Source organism: Jaculus jaculus, chromosome 1 (assembly GCF_020740685.1).
Source record: "Jaculus jaculus isolate mJacJac1 chromosome 1, mJacJac1.mat.Y.cur, whole genome shotgun sequence".
Lineage (NCBI taxonomy): Eukaryota > Metazoa > Chordata > Mammalia > Rodentia > Dipodidae > Jaculus > Jaculus jaculus.
In genome coordinates this window covers 88,879,458-88,903,728 of record NC_059102.1, presented here as the reverse complement: position 1 = coordinate 88,903,728, position 24,271 = coordinate 88,879,458, and the positions used below count along the sequence as shown (strand labels likewise).

General features: G+C 39.2%; 1 protein-coding gene and 1 pseudogene across 2 annotated transcripts in view; both read left to right on the top strand.

Annotated features, from left to right (window-relative positions):
- Mllt3 (MLLT3 super elongation complex subunit) overlaps positions 1 to 24,271 on the top strand; it is a 296,116-nt gene that overhangs the window by 70,288 nt on the left and 201,557 nt on the right. The gene's annotated exons all lie outside the window — the stretch shown is intronic.
- On the top strand, positions 21,967 to 22,866 carry LOC105944003 (annotated as a pseudogene).

Here is a 24,271-nt window from a genome sequence, read left to right as displayed (position 1 = left end):
GGACCTGGGGAACTGAGCCTCGAACCGGGGTCCTTAGGCTTCACAGGCGAGCGCTTAACCACTAAGCCATCTCTCCAGCCCCTTCTCAAGTTTTTTAAAAAAACATACTTAAAAATTTATTTATTTATATATTTATTTGAGAGATAGAGACAGAGAGACACAGAGAGAAAGAATGGGCACACTGGGGTCTCCACTCACTGCAAATGAATTTCAGATGCATGTGTCACCTTGTGCATCTGGCTTACATGGGTCCTGGGGAATCAAACCTGGGTTCTTTAGCCTTGCAGTTCCTTAACTGCTAAGCCATCTTTTCTAACCTCAAGTTTTTTTCTAATGCATGTTCAGGTTTCAAAGTATTTTATGGGTTAACATGTTATGTTTATGTAATTAAATTGTATAAAAATTCAAAAGTTTAAGCTGTCCTTTGTCTGTCAAGATTACTCACTGAAGAAGTTATTGCAGATTTCAACTTTAGTAGAATATAATTGATCAAAATGACATGATTATATTTCACAAAATAATATATTAAAATAAAAAGTGAAAAACTACCTCTAAACATTTATCTCTTATATCTACTTGGATATTTTTCCCTCTATGATTTTCATTTATTGCTGATGATAATAGTATCAATTTTTTTAATACTTTAAAAAATACTTTTATTAGCTGGGCATGGTGGTGCATGCCTTTAATCCCAGCACTCGAGAGGCAGAGGTAGGAGAATCGCTGTGAGTTCGAGGCCACCCTGAGACTACAGAGTGAATTCCAGGTCAGTCTGGACTAGAATGAGACCCTAGCTTGAAAAACCAAAAAAAAAAAATTTATTTATTTGCAAGTAGAGAGGCGAAAGGCGGGAGGAAATGAATAGGTGCACCAGGGCCTTCTGCCCCTGCAAACGAACTTGAGACACATGTGCCACTTTGTGCATCTGGCTTTATGTGGGTACTAGGGAATTGAACCCAGGTTGTTAGTTTTTGCAGGCAAGTGCCTTAACAACTGAGCCATTTATGCAGCCCTCTTTTAATTTTTTATAGATATAAAGACACTAGAAGAATTCGTTCCCACACGAAAAGGTAACAAGCATCATTACAAAATCAGTTCTTTAGATTCTTTCTGAAGTTACATGGAAAAACACGGTGATTGTCATTGGAATTATTTTTGATGATCCACTGGCTCGAAGCTCAAAGACTGGATCTTCCTTTAATTTTCTTTGAAGCAGTTCAACTCACAAGTGTTTGTTTCCTTCATTTTGAATGTCTTCATTTCTTATTCATTTCTTGGTGCCAAGACTAGTTTGTTGCCATTGGCTCTTCTGGATGGCACTCTGGAGTTTATTTTTTTGGGGTAGGGGTACATTGGGAGGCTGCTATTGTCTTGCTTAAGACAGTCTCATGTAGTTCAGGCTTGAACTCACTGTATAGCCAAAGGAGACCTTCAATTCCTCACCTCCTGCCTTCTCTTTCCCAGGGATCACAGCCATGTGCCCTCAGCACCCTGACTGTTTTATGCTTGTATGTAGTGTACCCTCCTCATGATACTGGGGATGTGAGTAAGGAACATGCTCACTTTAGAAAGTGAGAGAAGAGCAGGTAGGAAAGAGGGTGACCTGTTTATAGTGTTTTCATATACCACCAAATGTTGTATACAGACCACTTCAAAACCAGTGGTAGGCTATAGGATACTAGTACGATTTTGAGTTTTATAATTCCCTGATTTTGTGTGTTCAAGAACTCAAAGGGGGTCAGAGCAGCTTCTGGCTTAGAGTTTGCAGGTCTTCACCACAAGCCACTGAGCATCTTCCCGTCTCTGAGCAAAACATCTTTAGAAATGAACCCGTGTGTCACTGGAAACAACACTACTCAGTCTTCCATGCAGGGTGTGCTCCAGCAGAGTGGAGATGGAGTCCCCAGTCCCATTCCTATACGGGCAGAGAAGTGCTTCCGGGGAACCCCTGGGGCCTTGAGAGTGAAGGGGAAGGAGGACTGTGCAGAAACATGTGGCACATACCAGATGAAATTGACTGGGGCCAAGCAGGATGGCCTGGCATCCAGATTTGGCAAAGGAACTCCTGGTGACATGAGCTCTTCTGAGGATTCACCTCTGACAGGATGTGAGCCTCATGGTTCTGATCTGGAGACTGATGTGGACCCTGAGTTGAACCCAAGGGAGGATGATTCATATGTATGGAGCAAGTCAGAACTGAAGGCCTGCTTGGATCACTTGAATGGCACCCCCTTCCCCCTGAAGAGTTGGCAAAGGCTTTTGCTTTCTGAAGAAACACCTCCAATACCTAACAAGCAAGGGAAGAACTGGACAACAGGTGGGCACAATGGTGTGTGCCTATAAGCCAAGCTTCCAGGAAGACTGAGGTGGAAGTGTCGCCTCCAGGAGTTTGAGTCAAACCTATGTTGAAGAACTAACCCTGTTTTATTTGTTTATTTTTTTATTGATTAGTTTTGTATTCAGCAAATACAGTCAGTTTGGTACCATTATTAGTCTCATCCATGACTTACCCCCTCCCATTGGCCCCTCCTTGTTGAGGTATATGGGTCATGCATTGTGGAATTAGCCCTCAGTTATGGGTAGGATAAATGTCTCTGCATATCATGTCCCAACATGTGGCTCTGACATTCTTTCCGCTCCCTCTTCTGCAAAATTTCCCTGAGCCATGTTGGGTTCATTTTTGGTCTGCTTCAGTGATGAGGTGTTGGGGGCCTCTTGGTCTCTGGCTCTCTGATTTTGGAGGAGTTGATTTTTCTCTGGGTTGATCTCCTTCCCCCTTGTGCTGGTATCTGGTTCACTAGGAAAACAGCACCCTTGCTTGTTTTGCCAATTTTCCTTAGTTTCAGCCAGGGCCCTTTTGAGGTATGATGGAGTGGCTCTCTCCTTAGGATCTACATCTATCTGAAAAAGAGAAGCACATTCTCCAATGGAGAGTAAGTTAGCACCAGGACAAATGAGTAACCCTTGCTTTTTTTTTTTTTTATAGAGAATTTAATAGGTGTAGGCCCTCTTGTAGCCCATGATTGATGGTAGCTTGATAATGGAGAGTAGGCTTATGTTTGGATATGGTTCTGACTTGTGTCCCAGCTCCAGCTATGGGTCCTGTACCACTGAGGGGATCAGTTAGCCGAATCAAGAGCAGTTGGTTCCCCACCATGGCTGTGTGCCACTATTGCATTGTGTGGGCATCACAACAGGTTATTTGTTGCTAAGTAGGTTAGATGCTTGAACAGATATTGGTCATTTTCCCCCAGTTACCCATGTAGCACCTTCTGGCACTAGATGTGCTGACTGTCTGGGGACTGACTCTCTTCCAGCTTCTAGCCTCCAGCCATGCCATTCCATTTTACCTGTCGACCACATACAATGTCTTCAGCAGTAGGGTCTTACCACTAAACTTTGGTGGGTCACCAAGTATTCGGACAGAAATCTGTCTTTCTTTTAGGAAACCTTGTAGGTCTCTCTGATCAAAAGCTCATTGTGGATGATAGCCACATGCTGGTACCGTAACCCTGTTTTATAAAAGAAAAGAGCAATAAATTCTTAAATGTAAAAGTTCTTCTATGTAACTCATTTTACATAGTGACTTTGAAAAGGATCCCAATGCCATAATAAAATAGAAATGGGTATTTTAAAAAAGAACTCAAAGGCGGATGAATAATGACAACATATAATGATGCTTAAGTGTGAAAATGTCCCAAATGAAACCCATTTCTTCATATATTAACAACAACAACAAACAATTAAAACCCTGGAAATATGTGACTACCTAACTTAGTGGTACTGAGTTGGCTCCCTGAGCTTCCTTGGTCCTCAGTTGGTGTTGCAGAATTGCAGTGAGGATTCAGTGAGACAAAATCTCAGAGTTTAGGGAACAGCCACTTCTAAAAATGTCAGCTGGGGGCTAATACATGTCAGATCTATCAGAGAAACTGAGTGTTAAGCAACATGTTACTTCTAACATGTCATGAAGTCAGAGAAGCCAGCTTCAGTTTATTTTCTGGAGATGTTTGTGGGGTTAATTAGATACTTTCAGGAGTGATAAGGAGACAGATGCCATGGCCACCAACATAAGGTTTATTATTTTCACTTTTACAACCCTGACTTAAATGAATTGGCCTACTTCTAGTGAGGTTGTAAATTACTTAGTAATAATTTAACTTAAATTAAAAATTATTCTTCCTCCCTTTCTTAAGTTCTCTTTCTATTTATGAGACAGAAATTATTCTATCTGCTCCCTTTCGCTGACAATTTTTGTGCATAGAACTTAATTTAGGTTTTCAAAAGCATTCATTTTTATCTTTATTTTATTGATTCATGAAATAATAAATTTCATGTTGACCCAGTGACCCAAAGCTAAAAACACAAATCCAGGTGTGGGAAGAGGCAAAATGCCTGTGATATTTTATTATTTGAGAGGTATCCTTAGCAATAGGTATCTACTCAAAGAATAGTTGGTATTTTTTTTTAAAGTTTTTAAAAATTATTTATTTATTTATTTGAGAGCGACAGACACAGAGAGAAAGACAGATAGAGGGAGAGAGAGAGAATGGGCGTGCCAGGGCCTCCAGCCTCTGCAAACGAACTCCAGACACGTGCGCCCCCTTGTGCATCTGGCTAACGTGGGACCTGGGGAACCGAGTCTTGAACCGGGGTCCTTAGGCTTCACAGGCAAGCACTTAACCACTAAGCCATCTCTCTAGCCCAATAGTTGGTATTTTTGACAGAGAAAAATACATGAAGTTGGTCAAGGGTTTAAGATATATGTTTAATGTGATTATCTTTGTTGTGCTGACATGTGCTTTGTTCAATTAATAAAAAATTACCCGTTGTTTACATTTATTTCTTATCACATTCAGTATAGATTATTTGTGTGTCTTCTTTTTTTCATATTTTAGTTTTTATTTATTTGAGAGAGAGAGAAACAGGCAGAGAGAGAGATAGAAAGAGAGAGAATGGGTGCACCAGGGCCTGCAGCCACTGATAATGAACTGCAGATGCATGTGCCCCCTTGTGCTTATGTGGGGTCTTGTGTAATTGAACTGAGGTCCTTTGGCTTTACAGGCAAGTGCTTTAACTTCTAAATCATCTCTCCATCTCTCTGTATGTTTTATTTCTATCACTTATTTGTGGTGTTTAATAATTTTAAAATGAGTTTTAAGTTGGCACAAGTATGTGGAACCTGGCTTTTGTGACTGAGATGCACTTTCCTCTGTCAGAGTGAGTAGTAGAACTTGTAACAACCTGTATGTATCCCTTATATTCTCAGGCTATGAGTTCTCTTATGTAATAGCGAACAGAGGTCTTTAAACATTGTGCACTGAGATTTTTTTTTTTAAGGTGAAGTGAAAGCACTACAGTACAGGAAATTAAGCTTTGGGATAAGGAAGTAGAATTGCTCAGATTTAAATCATTAATGTCCATTCAATGAGAAGTTACATGAAAAATGTTATCCAGAAAGTATGATGCCAGTTAAAAAATCTTAAGTGTGAAATTTATTCAGTTTGAACAAATAGGATTTAAAACTGATTAGGGAAGGGAAAATTGTGACTTGGAAGGATCCAGTTGTCATTTTCAGGGGTCTAGAGAGCTGGTAGCCCCTAACACTTGACTTGCTTTTCTCTAAAGGGAAATGCTTGACTCAGAGATTTGGGATTTTAGTTTGGTAAAATTTCCTCAAGTTGGTATACCATGACCTGGGTGCATTTTCTTCTGCTGGCAATGTTCGGAGTGCTTAGATTCGATTATTGCAAATTAAACAAACAAACAAACAAACAAACAAACAAACAAACAAACAAACAAAGTGTTTCTTCTAGAAGCTGGGAAAGCCTCAAATGTAGTTATAAACATTTTGTTACATATTCAAGCTCCTATTTGCTTCCTGTCTTCTAGATCTGTAAGATAAGAATGTTTAAAAGGTCAAGTGTGGTAAGCACTGCATTAATATTTAGAGATGAATTTTCCATAGGCATGGTCTCAACCCTTCTGCAGTTGGGAGGCCAGCCAGACAATGAATAGGATCTTCTTTAGACAAAATATTCATTGCAAACATATCGAGTGGCCCAGGAGTGCTTGGTAAATGTTATTTGCTGAGAACTGTGGATGAATTTAGGTCAAGTGAGCTTCAGGAGTGGAAGGATTTGCACCCCTTTGTACTGCTGTGAAGTCCAGAGCACTTAACACCGTGCCTGGCCGGGTGCCTGGTGCTCTGCCGGCTTCTGTGAGTCCCTAAGTGGAGGTGCCAGGCCTGCTGCCTCCTGCCGACGTGAGTGTAAGTTCTTGTATTTTGGAAGTAAGGAATAAAAATATCAGCAATGATAGGCTTCTCTTCCCTTCCCCCACCCCCAGGAAACCATTTTCTACAGAGTCACACTTGGTGTGGAGAAATTGAAGGACTCCCCCCCGCCCTTTAATTGGCATTTAAAAGTGTTGTAGAATTCATGAGGTTAAAGTATAGACCATGGCCATAAAACAAAGACTTACTTCAGGATTCTGACGCCTGTTACAGTAAGGTCAGATTTTCAGAGGCAGAGAAAGTCTTTATTAGAAAAGTAGCTTCAAAAGTTCTTTGAATTTTTGTGTGAAAGCTGATTGTTTAGCTTACAGCTTTCAGTGCATTGATAATGACATTTAGGGATAGTCTTTTAAAAGGCTCAGTGAAACTTGGCTTGTCTATGTGGGACTTGAATATTGTGTGCACTAGTCTTCCATATTGACTGTGTGAATTTTTCATTAAGATATTTTCTTATTCTGTTATGGTGGCTTATGCTTTTAAACCCAGCACTTGAGAGGCAGAGGTCAGAGGATTGTTGTGTGTTCAAGGCTAGCCTGAGACTATATAGTACATTCCAGGATAGTCTGGGCTAGAGCAAGACCCTACCTTGAAAAATAAAAATAAAAAAAAAGTTTATTTAAGAAAATCTAAGGTTTATTTGGACAACAACTTCATTGTTACCAAGAAAAGTGTGAACATCTTACTGTTGAAGAGTGCCCAGTGGCCTGTTTTAGGCCTTTGTAAATAAAACAACAACAATTCAAAACTTTATGCTTAAGGCAGCACTAACCACTGGATACATAGATCTCTTCTCATCCACTCTCAGAATGTCGTCTCCCCTCACACAGGCTTAGAATGGGGCAGGGCATGTTCTTGCAGCTTCGGCCTATCTCCCAGTGGTGGTGCAGGCAGGGAAGTGGTGATGCTGCTTAGGTTACTTACTCAGTGTGATGGCAGACTTTAACTGGAAAAGAAATTTGGAGAAATTTAAAAAAAGCACTTCTGAAAGTGGCGCTTCAACTCCCTTACTTGCATGTTATAAGAAGGCTCTGGTATGACTGTAAAGTTCTTTTCACAGAAGCCTCCAAGTAATAAAGGAAAAATTTGAAACATCTTTTTGCTACTATTGCTCACCATCCTCCCCCAGTATGCTTCTGAGAATTGATTAGAGCTCTATAAAAGGAAAGGGGTTGTAGTGGGTCAGGAAAAAAAATAAAGCTTGAGAAATAAGTAATCCATAAACTTTACAGTCATAAGGGGATCTGGTGGGTGGATCTGATGACTTGGCAACTGAAGGGGGAGGCAAGTGTAATTACTGATTTTATCAGAGTGGGTTGAATATTTGTGTGTGCACATATGGGGGACTGGGATTGAATATAGACTTAACGATTAACATAGATTTCAAGAAGCAATAAAAGTCTACTGCTACTAAATCGTAGGTAATTTCTCTGTGTCTGGGTGTGGCAGGTTGTAATACACACATGTGTAATTTTCTTCCTCTATAATATTTGTGTTTTAGAGCCTTTAGGTAGCTTGAGAATGTATGAAAAGTTGATTTTTAGCATAATTAGCTCTCCATGAAATCCTAAAGCCAGAAACTGACATCTTGGCTTGGCAAGGTTTTCTGTCTGATTGTTGTATTTCAGCACATGCAACATTGAAAGTTCTTTTGAGTTTGTTTTTGAACAGAAAGTGTCAGGAGAAAGGCTTCTTGTTAACTTTATGATGGACTACGAATTGATGGGACTTAAAATGTTCTAATATAAGATAATTCTTCTGAAATTTCTCTCTAAGGAATTCAGTTTCATGTATTTGCCAGGAAAGACTAGATAACGAAATACCCCATTTTGGGGTGAGGAGGTTTGGGTGGGGCGTAGTGCTTTAAGATGGTCTGTGCTTTGTAGAATGCACTGTCTTTAAGAGTTGGGTGGGGCACAGCAAGAAGCTCAAGTAGTCATTGCATATAGGAATACATTAGGCCAGGAAAGTTACTGCTTCTTGAGAAGCTTAAAATAAAATCAAGGGTTGGGGTTGTTCCGTTTTGCCCACAGGTCCGCTGGCTGCTAAAGCCACTTGGAAATTTTAACTGAGAACTTGACCTTTAAATTTTTATAGCAAGTTTTTTTTTTCTTCAATGGTATTGCTCATTTATAGAAGACTTTATAATGTATTAAATAAGTTTTAATACACATGCGGTTAAACAAACGGTACCAGGGAAGCCATCTATGTGGGGGAAAGAGAGAGCTGTGCTATGAGAACAGGCAGAGAAGGAAGCCAGCACCAAAACCACATCTGTGTTGAGGCAGCCTGCTTCCCAGTCCCTCCTTCTTCTTCCACTCAGGTGTCCCTTTGTCAGGCTTCACTCATCACTTCTCTTACAAAGTATTTTGAGCTTTTAAAGGAAGTAAGAGTAAAAGAACTTGAAATAGTTGGGAATTTATTGATAGCCCTGTGATAAGGGATTGGAGCCATCTGAAATTGGCTCATGAGGTTTTTTTTTTTTTTTTTTTTTTTTTTTTTTTTTTTTTTTTTAAAGAGGGAGGGTGGGAGAGAGAGAATATGGGCACGCCAGAGTTTTCAGCCACTACAAATGAACTCCAGACACGTGTGAATCTGGCTAATGTGGGTCCTGGGGAATCAAGCCTCTAAGCGGGTCCTTAGGCTTCACAGGCAAGTGCTTAACCGCTAAACCATCTCTCCGGCCTGGCTCATGAGTTTATCAATTGTAGCTAAGATTTCATTGCCTGGTTCTGGGCCCCATTACTAAAAGTGGTTTAGAGTTTGTGATACTGCAAGCAATTTATGATTAACTGTTCCTGTAGATGACCCATAAGCCATGGGATTTCTGTTTGGATCAGCATTCAGTTGCATGAAATCCTCTGGAGGGTAGTGCAGTGGGAATTCTCTAATTGGGTTGTATTGACTTCATTCTAGATCTAAATTTCTTGCATGTGAGTGTGAGGCAGAGTGGTGATCAGAGTAAATACACAGATTACTGGGTGTTTGTGGTGTGCAAATGTGGGAAGATGTTTTCATCTGATTTGGAGGGCTGAGTAATCAATGGTCTTCCGATTCTCAAACCAACCAGGGTGAATTCTGTCATCTTGGCAGTGTAGGGCAGTATAGCTTGCTTTCTGATGCTGAGTGGCTGTGGGTTAAGTCTCAGGTCCTTTTCTACCTACCTGTGTGACCTTTGTTTGTTAACTGTCCCTTCCTTCCTTTCATTGTCTTCAAAAGAGTAATGCTAAGTGTGTTCATCAGACTTTTTGCTACTCTGACAAAATACCTGGCATGAACAACTCCAGGTAGGAAGTATCTATTTTGTCTAACAGTTTCAGAGGGTCCAGCCTATGGTTTTTTGTCTCTGCTGTTTTTGAGCATGTGAAAAATTTTACCATGGCAGAGAGCAGATAGTGAAGCTGAGCTGTTCTCTTCATAGTGGCCAGGGAACAGAGATGGATAGGAAGAGCTCAGGGCCAGATATACCCTTCATAAATGTGGCACCCATGTTTCTGACCCACTTCCCCCAACTAGGTCCCACTTCCTAACAGCCCATTCACTCACTTTAAGTTCATAAATGGTTTCACGCATATGATCTAATCACCTCTTCATAGAGCCCCCAGGTAGGGATCGACTTTTTAACACATGAGCTTTTGGATGCATCTTATACCCAAACCATAACACTGAGATTGCCTACTTGACAAGGTTGTTATGCAGATTAAGCAAACTAATAGATGTAAAAGGTCAGAACAATTTCTGCTATAGAATAAAAGATAACGCATGTGTTAGATGTTATGATTATTACAATTATTAATAAAAAGTAAGTTACTTTTTAATTTTAATTTTTTTGATATTTTCACACATGCATATAATATATTTTGATCTTATTTGCATATTGCCCTTTTCTCCTCCTTCCACTCCTGCTAACACCCTTTTTCTCCATTAATTACCATCTTACTTTCATTCCTTTTTAATTGTTTTTGTCCATTGAGTTGAATTTGGGTTGCTTGCATGATCATGGATAGAAGGTTATTTACTGTGGAATGGACAACTTACCAGTGGCTCTAAAACTCTTGAACCTGACAAATTACCTATTTGTATAAACCATGTATGGGTGGTAACAAGAGCTGTTTCTTTGTAGAGAGAGCAAGCCTGGTATCTTTTTTGTTTTTGTTATCAGTGTTTTGGTCCATAAACATGAGAGTTATTTTTCCATCAGTGATTGATCTATACATTGTCAAGTGAAGTTAATGAGTATCCACAGTATTATGTTTTGCTTCTATTCATTTTATCTTAATTTATGCCTGGCCTTTATTTACTTATTTTGAGGGGTTCTCAAGGCAGAGATGTGGCCATACTAAGGAGCTAGATCCAAATTTTTATTTAATTTTAGTGAAATTTAAGTCAGACTTGATTCATTTATTAGAAAATTATACAGAAGCTTAGACAAGTTGGATGTGTGAACTTACTTTTTTGAACTGTAGCTAAATGTGTGAAGTAGTTCCAATGCAAGCTAAATGCTCGAATTGGGGCATGTTGCAGGTGCAAAATATATAGAAGATTTGTCAAGACAATATGATTAAAAGAATGCACAAAATCTTTATAGTTTTTGTTGAGTTTTCTGGTGCTGAGGAATGAGCCCTGGGCCATATGCATGTTAAACACATGTTCTGCCATGAACCACTTTTGCATACTGTATTTTTTTTAACTTGATGGCACTTGGAAATGTTTTAAATAAGTTAGGCTAAGTAAAATATAATATTTAGTTTAAACATTTTTAAAATGCTGTAACTAGAATAATTTCCATGTATAGCTCACATTATAATTCTGAGTGGTACTGGGTTCAGATCTTTTTCTAAGATTGGTGTCTTTGGAAGTGTATTAAAATATTTTTATTTGTTTAGTTATTTACATGGGGCAAGCAAGAGAGAAAGACTATGAATGAATGAGAATGGCTATGCCAGGGCCTCCTGCCACTGTAAAAAACCCTATATGCATGTGCTACTTTGTGTATCTGGATTTATGTGGGTACTAGGGAATCAAACCCAGGTTGTTAGGCTTTGTAGGCAAGTGCCTTAACCACTGAGCAATCTCTTTAGCCCTAGAAGCTTTTTGATGAATTCCTAAGTTCTGAGTGTTGAGAGATTATATTCTGTAAAATGTCAGAGAAAAGTTACCTGGAAATAATATGATTGGTTTAATATAATACTGAATATGAAAATCTCAATCCTGTCCTTTCATACCTTAAATGAGTATTTTACAAGTAGATTTGTTTCTCTGGTTAACTTAAATCTAATAAAGTTAAAGGACATGACCAAATAAATAAGGTTATTTAATAGCAATTTATTTTATACATATAAACACATGAATGAAAATTCTTATTTTTCAATGTGGCTACAAAAATGCCGAACCCATGCAAAATATATAATGTACCCTCTTAACAGTTTTCAAGTGTATATGCAAAGCCATCAACAGTCAGCAACAGATTTTCAGACTGCCACTTACCACATGACCAACATCCACATCTCTTAGTGGCTCCTCCTGCTCTTTCCTGCCAGTGTCCAGGCAGCCATCACTCTGCTTCCTGTTTTTTTGAGTTTGACTGCCATAGATAATTCATATAAATGGAATCATGTGGCATGTCTTTTTGTGACTCTTTTACTTCACTTAACCCATTGTCTTTAGTTTTTTTTTTTTTTTGCTGATGTATATGACAAGATTTCCTCCTTTAAGGTGGAATAATATTTCATTGCTTGAATGTAGTACATTTTATTTCCTCATTCATTTATTGATGGAAATTTAGGTCACTTCTACCTCTTAGCTATTACAAACAGTGTTTCATTGAACATGGAGGTCATATCATATTGTCAGTTCTTTTGGATATATCCGGAAGTGGGATTTCTGAGTCATGCAATCTTCCTATTTTAATTTCTTGAGAAACTTTTTGTCTATATTGATTTCCCTGCTAGCTATGGCATGTTATATTCTTGCTGACAGTGGATAAGTGTTCTTATTTCTTCATATTCATGTATGTAAAACAGTAAGTATTATGTTTTTGAAAAAAATTAGTGACCATTTTAACTGGTATAAGACAATACGACACCTTCTTGAGGCTAGGACACCCAACCAGAAGCAGCTTATAGGAGGAAAGGGTTTGTTTTGGCTTACAATTTTGAGGGGAAGTTTCAGCATGGTGGGAAAAGCATGGCATGAACAGATAGCAAGGTGTTTGCATCTTGTTACACCAGCAAAGAGGAAGCAACAAGAGAGAGCTGAGCTAGCACTGGCAAGTGTCCAGGACTATAAAATCCCAAGGCCTGCCACCAGTGACACACCTCCTCACAAAGTGTCCACCAGCTGGGAATTCAGTAAGAGACTTAATCACAAACACTTGTGGCTATGGAAGACAGATATTGATTTGTCTGATGATTAGTGATGATCTTACTGTGTTTTGTGTTGTTCTTAACATTATCACAGACCATTCTTTATAACAAAAGAGGTTTACTTTGGCTTATGATTTTAGAGACCACAAAGTCCAAAGGAGGACCTAATCTAATGTGGGTGGCACCATTCCATGGGCAGGGGTGCTAGACTGAATAAAAAGAAAAATGTTAGGACTGAAAAGATACCTTAGCAGTTAAGGTGCTTGCCTGGGCAGCCTAAGGACTCTGGTTCAAGGCTCGATTCCCCTGGACCCACGTTAGCCAGATGCACAAAGGGGCGCATGTGTCTGGAGTTCTTTTACAATAGCTGGAGACCCTGGCACACCCATTCTCTCTCCCCCCTCCCTCCTCTCTGCCTGTCGCTCTCAAATAAATAAAAATAAACGAAAACACTTTTAAAAAGTTAGCTCAGCGGCAATACTCATTGCTCTCTTCTTCCTGCTGTGGAGGTGGTGTCTGTGTCCATGACTCCCTTGTAAGCTAAAACAGACTCATCCTTAAGTAGCTTCTGGACAGGTATTTGGTCATAACACTGAAAAATAACAAATACAGTGTTTGTCTATTTTTGTTTTTGTCATCATATCTAAGAAGTCCTTTCTAAACCAAATGTCATGAAACCATTGCCCTGAATTTTCTTCTCAATTTTCAGTTTTAGGTATTATGCTTAGGTTTTTCATCCATTTTCAGTAAAGGTTTTACATAGTGTAAGATAAAAGTCCAACTTTTTTTGCATGCTGATACCTAGTTTTGAGGGTATCAGTTGTTGGAAGAGATTGTGCCTTTTCTATTATGTAGCCCTATCATGCTTGTGGAATATCATTTGGCTGTGCATATAAGAAGTATTTTTGGGTTCTGGTTTCTGCTTTATTTATCTGTACACCTTTCTTAGGAAAATACCGTGCTGCATGTTTTTGTTTTTTGGTGTTCTGGGGATGGAATACAGGGCCTCTTGCATGCTGGGTGTGTTTTACCACTGAACTACACTCCTAGCCCTCACACTGTGTAGTCATTATCAGTTATCCATTAAATTAGCTGTAAGAAGCATTGGTTTTTTTTTTTTATGTTTTTAAGAGGTGTAATCTGAAAAAGAATGTTCAGAAAACTACCTCTGTAGTTCTTTATAATTTTTTGAGTTATGTATCTGTTATCTTTTTCATGGAAGTATAAGGGATTTTTTTTTTTTTGTCTTTACTTACTCTCAAGCATGTTTTGAAGGACTTGACATTGTGAGTCTGCTCATTGAAAGGGTGGCAGATGGTGGGAATTTACTGTGGAATCTTTGCCTCCTCAGGTATTCTTGGTCTTCACACAGAGGTAGGAAGTCGGGAAGGGGGTCTGGGGCATTTAACATGTCCCACTCTAGAAATATGATTAGGATGTGAAGGTTCTGGAGCAAGATTGCTTGTATTTGAATCTCGGCTATTACACTTGTCTGTAAATTTTGGACAAGTAATTTGGTCTTTGTTTCAGTTTTTTCATCTGTAAAAGGAAGTTAATGTTAAATTTTAACTCTGCATCATTTTGAGGGTTAAATGAATTAAAAATAGTGGTTTACCACTTATTAAATGCTGCACAATTGTGATGTCTTATTACTTTGAATATTATAAATAAAATGAGAACTCTGAATAAATTGTTTGAGTCTAAAATAGTCAAATTTTCTAATTCTGTCATAAATAATGCTGAAAACACGGGTACATACAGTTTCTATCTATAAGACTTCCAAGACTTGCATGGTGTAATGGGAGGGTTATAAATTCTTAAGTCAGTGGAGGTCTCCAAATTTTTTAATGATTATATGAACATTACATTTATATTAAGGAATATTACAAACACTGCCATGCAGCTTATCATTTGTCATCAGGCTTGTAACTAGTTTTTTAAATGTATGAATAAAATCTAGGTAAGATGAAGATTAATGTATGTGAGCAGCATAAACCTTGATGATGCCTTGATATTGCAAGGTTTATAATAATGCCATATCTGTCAAATAAATTTCACAACTCAGGCTTTATTTTCATGTTGCAATAAATCTTCTGAAGGTTCTGAAGGCATAAAATCAGTGATAGTGCTTTTAAAACCCATTTCCCTGGTGCTTTAATTACATTAAACTTTTGTTTTGTTTGAGGTAGGGTCTCACTCTAGCCCAGGCTGACATGGAATTCATTATGTAGTCTCGATGTGGCCTCAAACTCATGGTGATCCTCCTATCTCTGCCTCCCAAGTGCTGGGATTAAAGGAATGCATCATCATGCCTGGCTACATTAAGCTTTTATAGTTTACATGATTTTATATTTAAGTTATTTCAGATATTTGAAATATAAACACTTGGAAGTTCATATTGCAGTGAAAGATTTGTTTGGTATGTATGTGTATGTGATGTATATGTATATACAAGTTTGGGGCCTCCTCTTCTTTTTTTTCCTGTGTAAATGGTTGAAAACTTTGTTATTTTTATTAGAAAAATTATGCATTGTAAATTTTGATTACAGATGTTTGTGAATGATGAAATGATTGTATCCAGGGAGGTAAAAACATTCTTCAGAAAGTATCTAACATATTTTTCTTGTACAAAAGAAATATAATTCCTCTTTGTCTGTATACATTTCTGTCACTGACAAAATTCACCCCCTACTCCTGACAAGTACAGCATTCTTCGTTTTGCAGAGTGCTTCTCTTAGGAGAAGAGAGGCATTCCTGTGGACAACAGTGCCAATCTCCTGTGGCAGTATAGATTAATTTGGTCCTAGTAGTATATATAGTACATATGTATACTACGATACACACACACACACATGCATGCACGCACGCACACACGCACATATATATGTTTATATGCAAGCTATAATAACATTGAGTGCTTGCTTGCCTTTTCCAACCCACTTTAGAATGGGTAGCATTTTCTAGATCTTCATTGAAGTGAGAGGTCAGTATATGTGAATGCACATGCTGAAGCAGCTCGTGTTTGGCCTTGAGTAAGTGGCTCACTCAGTTCTTCCTATCTATCATTTCACAACAGGCAGTGCAGGGCAGCACAGCTTCATGGTCCTGGAGGCTTGTGTAATTCAGATCCTCATTATAAGTGAAGCACCAGATACTTGTCCCTCACTCAGCTGCTGATCATCCATGTTCCACAAAGCTGCTCCTTTCTATAAATGCAGCACTTCCATTTTCTGCATAGTGTGTACCTTTGGCAGCTACCTGCAGGAGGAATCACATACCAGAGCAGTGGGGAAATAGCTTCAGTCTAGTAGTTTGCAATGATTTTTCAATTAAAAAATGCAAAACCAAACCAAAGCAAAGCAGTCCTGCTAGGTAGAGTAACCCCTCAGGAAGATTCTTCATTCAGGAGCAAGTTTAACTTGGAAGGACTTTGATTGCAGTGTTGAGTAAGCTGGAAGTATAGGGTCTCCTCTCTTTCTGCTTGGGGTACTACTCTCCATTTCACTCAGGCTTTTCTTTGTTTTTTTAGTATTCTTGGGGTGTGTGCATAGGTGTGTGTAATGTGTGTGTGATGGTCAAAGTCAATCCCCAGTGTTGGACATTGCCTTCTACCTTGTTTGAAGCAGGGTCTCTCATTGTTCCTCAATGCATTCAGGGTAGGTAGCCCAGAAATTTCTAGGAAATTCTCCTTTCTTTGCCTCCCATGTCACCATAGGTGTGCTGGGATTACAGACCCTGCTTTTTACACATACCCTTGTGATTGAGCTCTCAGGAACTCAGGCTATCTTCCAATCCCTCAACCTTCCCCCCTACCCCAGCTAATCATGGCTAGACTTGGTACATTAGGTGGATTTACAAGAGCCTTTGGAGTATAACATTTTATGATTACCAACTATCACTGCACAGTGTAGTGTGTGATGTACTTATTGTTAAAGGGGCAGGGGAAAGGGTTGCATAGTCCCAGTTTCCTTTTTGCCTAAATTATAGCCATGAAAGTTAAATCAGAAATGTCTTTATTTATGGTATTGTCTTTTATCACTGTACATACTGCTTATACCTGTGACACTGGCTCACCCCTAAGGAAATAGCATTAGCCAGAAGTATGAACTGCCCCACTTGTAGGATAGATATCATGGAGATCCCCCACTTTTTGTCTGCTGTCCAGCTTTAAAAGAAGACGCTTGTAGCAATGCTGTTTGCATGCTGAATTAATGACAGAGCATAGGTTTCTAGCTCTTTGATTTTTCTAATGGATTGATTGGCTCTCTGCCTGCTTGACTACATTAAGAAAAAAATCTTCCTTTAAAAATTATAGTCCAAAATTATACCTGTGATGGACTTTTAAAGGCTCTTTTATATTTAATAAGTGTAGGAGGTCCTTATAAGTTTGAAGAATTCTCCCCTCATGACCACAGTCCTTTGTTTAGTAATAGAATCAAATAGCCATGTCTGCCTCTTGATAGATTAAAAGGCAACCTCATTGGGCCTAATTTATGCCTCGTTTAGGTATTTCTAGTTGAGAATAGATAGTCATCTCATTTCGTCTTTTTAAGCATTTGCCAGGATCAAACAGTTTCATCACTGGTGTCCTTGAAGATGTGGAACATATAGGAGCGGGAAAGATCCTCTAATCTGACTCCATGACTGACTTAATTGTGCCTAGCAGCCTGCTTTACTCTGCAGAGCCTCTTGCCATGCTAACTCTGATCTTTGCAGGGTCTGCCCCTGCTGAGGAAATGTGGTTTTCTTTCAGTGACTGTTTGGTCTCTCATTACTCAAATATTTTATGATTGATTTTTTTTGGATATGCATTTTCTTCCTTCCTCTTGGTTTCTATTAAAAGTACATTGTGTCTCCAAAAGCCTTCAGGCTCTGGCCTCTTTGGCATCAGGGCGTTTCTGGGGTGGCCCTAATGAATGCTGCTCTGCTAGCACCCATTTTTCTTTCAATGTTGGTTGTATAGACCAGGATTAGTATCTGGTGCCTAGCTTCTCCCCTTTTTTTTCTTTCACGTTTTATTAAGTGTCTGCTGTGCTTACTGAGAAGGGTCTTTGGAAAACAATGGATCTTATTTACTTTTTTATGTTTTGGTTTTTCAAGATAGGGTCTCACTCTAGCCCAGTCTGACCTGGAACTTACTCTCTAGTCTCAAGCTGGCTTTGAACTCATGGTAGTCCTCTCTCTTAGCCTCCCAAGTGCTGGAATTTTGCTACCATACCTGGCTACAATGGATTTTTAAATAAAACTTATTTTCTACTCATCAAGAAGGGACAAGTGGTGACAATGAAGAGAAATGATTCCAAAGCTCAGAACTTTTCCTATAATCTTGTCAATTCATAACTATTTGTAAACTTTGTATTATTTGAAATTGTATGGTGACATTTGGAACTGAAGTCTAAACTCAGGATATGTATTTAAACTGGTTCTATCCCCAATCTTTTGGGATGTAGAAAACTCAAAAAATAAATTTATAGTGAAGATTTTTTCCATCATTGCCATTGCTGTGTACTTGCTTTTTAAAAGTTGAGTCAGGTGCTGGGAAGATGGCTCAGAGGTTAAAGGCACTTGCTTGTAGTGCCTGTGAGCCCAGGTTCAATTCCCCAATACTTGTGTAAAGACAGATGTGGAGTTCGTTTGCAGGTGCAAGATGCCCTGGAGTGCCCATAAAATACCCCCCCCCACTCTCTCTCCCTCAAATAAATAAATATAAACATTTTTTAAAAGTTGGGTCAGTTCTCTTATGATACTGTAACTCTCTATGGCATGTCTTGACAAACTTTCACAAATACAGTTGCTAAATATTTTTCCTTTACAGTTCTGTACTTTATGTAGTAACTTGAATTTTCTGTGATAGACTTTGTGGGGTTGATGACTTAGTTGTGCATTTGATAATATTTAATTTATGACAAATAATTGAATGTACTCTTATCATATAGCATAATGATTTGAGATGTGTGTACATGGTGCAGTGGTTATCACAATGAAACTAACTCATCCATATCATTCAATACTTACAACTTATAACTTAATCTTTGTGTCCAATTATCAACACCTATCCATGTCTCTCATCTCCTAGTGCCTGGCAAACACCATGCTATCTTTGTCTTTGAGTTCAACTTTTTTCAAACTGTTTGCTTTTCCATGTCTGGTGTATTTCACTTCTTATGATATTCACCAGGTTCTTGTCATGACCGAATAGTACTCTTGTGTATATGTACCATGGCTTGTTGATGGCCACTTAAATTGTTTTCCTATCTTGGCTACTATGAATAACGCTGCAGTGAATATGGGACTACACGATCTCTTCAAGACGCTGATTTCATTTCCCATGGATCTATACCAAGAAGGGAAATTGCTAGATCTTAGGACAGTTCTATTTTTAATTTTTTAAAGTGACTAATTATAGTTTTCCATAATTCAGTACCAATTTATATCCTGGTGGTAGATATTCATTTATTTATGTATGGAATGTGTGTGTGTATGTGTGCTCGTGTGTGCCTGTGCATACACGTGCCTGGGCTTGAGGGCATGTGCCACGTGAAGGAGCATATGTGGAGGACAGAGGACAACCTTGGGTGTGACTTCATCTTGTACCTTGATTGAGGCAGGGTGTCATTTTTCATCTCTTCTTATGTGCCAGGTTAGCTGCTCCACATGCTTCTGAGGATTCTCCTCTCATCTTGCTGTAGGTGCCCTGGGATTACAGATACCCACAGCAGTGTCTGGCTTTATGTAGCTTCTGGGGACCTGAACTCATTCATGTACTTGTACATGCATGGCAAGTGCTTTATCCATTGAGCCATCTGCCCAACCACTTAATAGTGGCCACTTAAATGTTCTTATGACATAGGACAAAGTTCATAAGTTCAAAAAGTAGGCCCAAGTTATATGTCATATTAGTATTACTGTTAGTTTTTTCACATATAACACTGTGGCATGTTTTTCTAGTCTGTAAGCATTAACATTGTTCACTCTTAGGTAATGAGCTTATGAGTATTTTCTAGGTTTACCAGACCATCTTTAGCAGTAAAATAGTAACTCTGTGAAGTATTTCTGTGAGTCTTTGTGAGGGTCTCTTTGAGTAGCTATATTATTGCAAAGACTTCTGTATCATATAGTTGAATGTCTTATTTTTACAGATTAAATTATGACTGGTAAAGTTTAATATACTGCTTGAAGTCATGACATTTAGAGGCCAGTAGCAAATCTGTAATTGAACACAGCTGTGAAAACAACTTTGAGATTAATTTAATTTGGTTATTTTTGTGGGTTTTTGAATTGTGCTGCTATCAATACTCTTAATAGTGATCTTTTTATAAATATTTGTTTAACTATAAAGTTTAAATTAAAATTAAGTTTTTAAGCTTAAACCAGGTATGGTGGTGCACACCTTTAATCCCAGTACTCGAGAGGCAGAGGTAGGAGGATTGCCATGAGTTCAGGCCAGCGTGGGGCTATAGAGTGAGTTCTAGGTCAGTCTAGGCTAGAGTGAGACCCTGCCTCAAAAAACAACAACAACAACAACAACAACAAAAACAAAAAAAAAAAAAACAAGAAAAAGTTTTTAAGGTTTCTGTAGAAGTAGGAAATGTCAAGAAGCCTGATTGGGAAATGGGATCTTCAAGCTGTCTTTCCCTACAAGATTTTTTATAAACTTTTTTAAAATTTAAAAAATTTTTAAAAAATATTTTATTTTTATTTATTTATTTTGGAGAGAGAAGTAGAGAAAGAGGCAGATAGAGGATGGGAGCTTTAGGGCATCTAGCCATTGCAAATGAACTCTAGGCGCATGGCTGCTTCATGCATCTGGCTTTATATGGGTCTTGGGGAATTGACCCTGGGTTCTTTGGCTTTGCAGGCAAGCAAGCCTTAACCAGTACTCCATCTCTTCAGCCTCAAGATTTTTTTTTTAAGTTTTGGTTTTTTGAGGTAGGGTCTCACTCAGTTCAGGCTGAACCTGGAATTCACTATGTAGTTTCAGGGTGACTGTGAACTCAGGGAGATCCTCGTACCTCTGCCTTCTAAATTCTGGGATTAAAGGTGTGTGCCACCATGCTTAGCCCCTACAGGCTTTTGAAAAATCTGTTTTTATTATTACTGCTTTGTATGTTTCATATTTATAAAATGACAGGGGATCAACAATTTGTGAATATTATCAGTGAAGTGGTTATAGAGTTAGTGACTGCCAGGAGGTTAAAATTCCAACTTAGTACCTGCCAGAGGATTAGAATAAAAATCAGTGTTTTGAAAAAGATAAAAATAAGGCTGTGGATATAGCTCACTTGGTAGCCTGCTTGCGAAGCATGCAAGAAGTCCTGGTTTGATCCTCAGTTCTACATGCCTGTGACGTGTTTGAGGATCCTCAAGGTTATTGTTGGAGAGGTCAGGGCCAACCTAGGCTACATGAGACTTTTTATCAAAGAAAAGAAATAACAGCAAGAGCCTTTGCTGCAAGCCAATTAGAAGCTGAGAACGTTCTGCGTGAGAAGGAAAATACTTAGTAGCAGAGGCCAGTAAGTTAAGGAGATATAAAGGGAAGAGAAAGGAAGGGAGGAAGGTACTTAATAGGTTGGTATTGTATTTATGTAAGTACAATGATTGAGATGGGGAGGTAATATGATGAAGAATGGAATTTCAAAGGGGAAAGTGTGTGTGTGGGAGGTATTACCATGGGATATTTTTTATAATTATGGAAAATGTTAATAAAAATTGTGAAAATAAAAATAAACAGAAACAAAAAAGAACATTAGGAAAGTGCTTGCTAAAAAAAAAAGAAGCTGAGAACTGATGCTGGAGGTTGTCCTCTGACCTTTACACATGTACACACACACACACACACACACACACACACACACACACACACACACGTGTGCATGGGTGCCTTACTCTGGCTACCAACAGTCATGTGTATCTACTATATGGCACTGTCAGTCTTTGATTTTCTGGGCCTTGGATTTCTATGCACCTTGGCCTTTGATACAGTACATATTAAAATTTTATATACTACCTTTTTTATCCTTAGAGAATTGAGATAGTAACTGATGAGTACTTTGAACATTCTGGAACTAGGCTGCTGTTCTTAGCTACATTATGGCTCAAAGATATGTCTATGTTCTGATCCTTGTAATCCTGGATTGCCCGGGTTTTTCTACATACTATCTTACATATTCTAGTAAGAGAAAGGAGAACAAGTTCTGACAGAGGAGAAGGTAGGCAAAGACGGAGGCACAGCCTTTCCATGCTACCCAGGTAGGGGCCCATATGGCGTTGTCTTGATTCCCGAAGTAACTTAAAGGGGAAGCTAGCACAATGTCCGGAGCCCTCACATCCTGCAAATGGAGGAGGAGGATCTCCTCATATTCCTTGCAGCAGGAACCCATTTAGGTGGCACCAACCTTGATTTCCAGATGGAGCAGTCCATCTACAAGAGGAAGAAGAGTGATGGCCTCTACATCATCAATCTGAAGAGGACCCGGGGAAGGCTGCTGCTGGCAGCTTGCACCATTGTTTGCCATTGAGAACCCTCCTGATGTCAATGTAATATCCTCCAGGAACATGGGCCAGCGTGCTATGCTGAAGTTTGCCACTGCCTCAGGAGCCACTCCCATCGCTGGCTGCTTCACCCCTGGGACCTTCACTAACCAGATCCAGGAAGCCTTCCGGGAGCCTTGTCTTTTGATGGTGACTGAGCCCCAGGCTGACCACCAGCCTCTCACAGAGGCATCCTACATCAGCCTGCCTACCGTTGCTCTGTGTAACACAGACTCTCCTCTACGCTATGTGGACATTGCCATCCCATGTAACAACAGGGAGCTCACTTGATGGGTCTCATGCTGTGGATGCTGGTCTGGGAAGTCTTGTGCATGCATGGCACCATCTCCCGTGAGCACCCCTGGGAGGTCATGCCCCATCTATACTTCTAAAGAGACCCCGAGGGGATTAAGAAGGAGGAGCAGGCTGCCACCAAGAAGGAGTTCCAGGGAAAATGGACCGTGCCCACTCCCAAGTTCACTGCTGCCCAGCCTGAGGTGGCAGATTAGTTCCAAGGTGTGCAGGTGCCCTCTGTGCCTATCCAACAGGCTCAGCTGGCCACTGAAGACTGGTCCACAGCTCCCATGGCTCAGGCCACCAAATGGGTAGGGATGCCCCCTGAATGGTCCTGAGCTGTCTGCAGACTCAGGAAAGGTGGAAATAAACAGTTTCTAACAACACCAGAAAAGGTGGAGGCACAGAGTGGAATAATCTGGACACATGTCAGGGGATGTCTTTGGTCCTCAGTATCTAAAAGGCAATGGATAGAGATGCCTCTAGAATCTTTGAAGAAGAGCCATAATGACACTTTGACGTCAGCTTAGTGAAACTGATTTAAAACTTCTGTACTCCAGAACAGTGAGAGAATGAATTTCTATTGTTTTAAGCCACTAAATTTCTGGTAGTTTAGTTTAGCAGCCACAGGACGAATGGATATATATGTATATGTATATATGTGCATATATATGTATATATACATACACACACAAATATATATAATATTTCAGTTAACAGTTAATCATAATTCTGTACCATTACCTTCTATTATCCACCCTCCCCATTTCATTGAACTCTTCTTTACAAATACTCCTCCTTTTACTTTAATGTCTTTTTCTAAAAAATGTTTTATTTTGTTTATTTATTATAGAGTAAAAGAGGGAGGGAGGGGGAATATGGGTGTGCCAGGACCTGTAGCCACTGCAAATGAACTCCAGACACATGTGCCATTTTATACATCTGATTTATGTGGGTCCTGTGGAATGAACCTGGATCCTTGGGTTTAGCAGGCAAGCTCCTTAACCACTAAGTCATCTATCCACTTTGATGTCTTTTTATTTACTTAGTTTTTCCTACCCCAGCATCCATTGATAGTGCTATTATTGTATAGGTCTTGTTCACATATGTTGCTATGAAGTCAGGACTGCGATGGCTACTTCATGTCCAGAAGATGTGTTTCAGAGCTCTCCTCCTCATCTCTGGCCCTCACCTTCTTTCCACCCCCTGCTGCAGTGTTCCCTGAGCTTTGCAGGGATGTTGGAGATATGTCATGTAGTGGTGTTGAGTCTCCCAGTAGTCACTGCCAAGTGAAATAAGAAGCTTCTCTGACCCACGTTGAGAGCACGCTAATCTATGGGCATGAACATAAATATTTAGAGGCCAATTTGGTGGGCACAGCATATCAATTTAGCCAAACAACAGTAGTATAGCTATAATTGTAATGTGATTGAGATAAAGATGGAAATCATTAGGATGGCTCTTTAACCTAAATTAGATTCTCATTAGACTTCAGCTGTGTTTAATGATGAGGCAGAAGAAGACAGTTAATGAACATGTACCAAATGCTGGAATGATTTTGTTGAAAATTGTTTCTAAAAACGTGGGAGATAATTAGGAGTTTTAATAAACTTCTGTTACACTGGGAATAGATCCTCTCTTAAAACATTTACAGTGCTTCTTTGATCCAAAGGTGTACTACTTTCCTCATTTCTGAAATCGGGGTGTCTTAGAGTAACTGTGTTAACTCCTTGTCTTTTCTTTCACTCCAAGACACTGCAGAGTTCATGGTCTCATTCTGAAAAAAGGT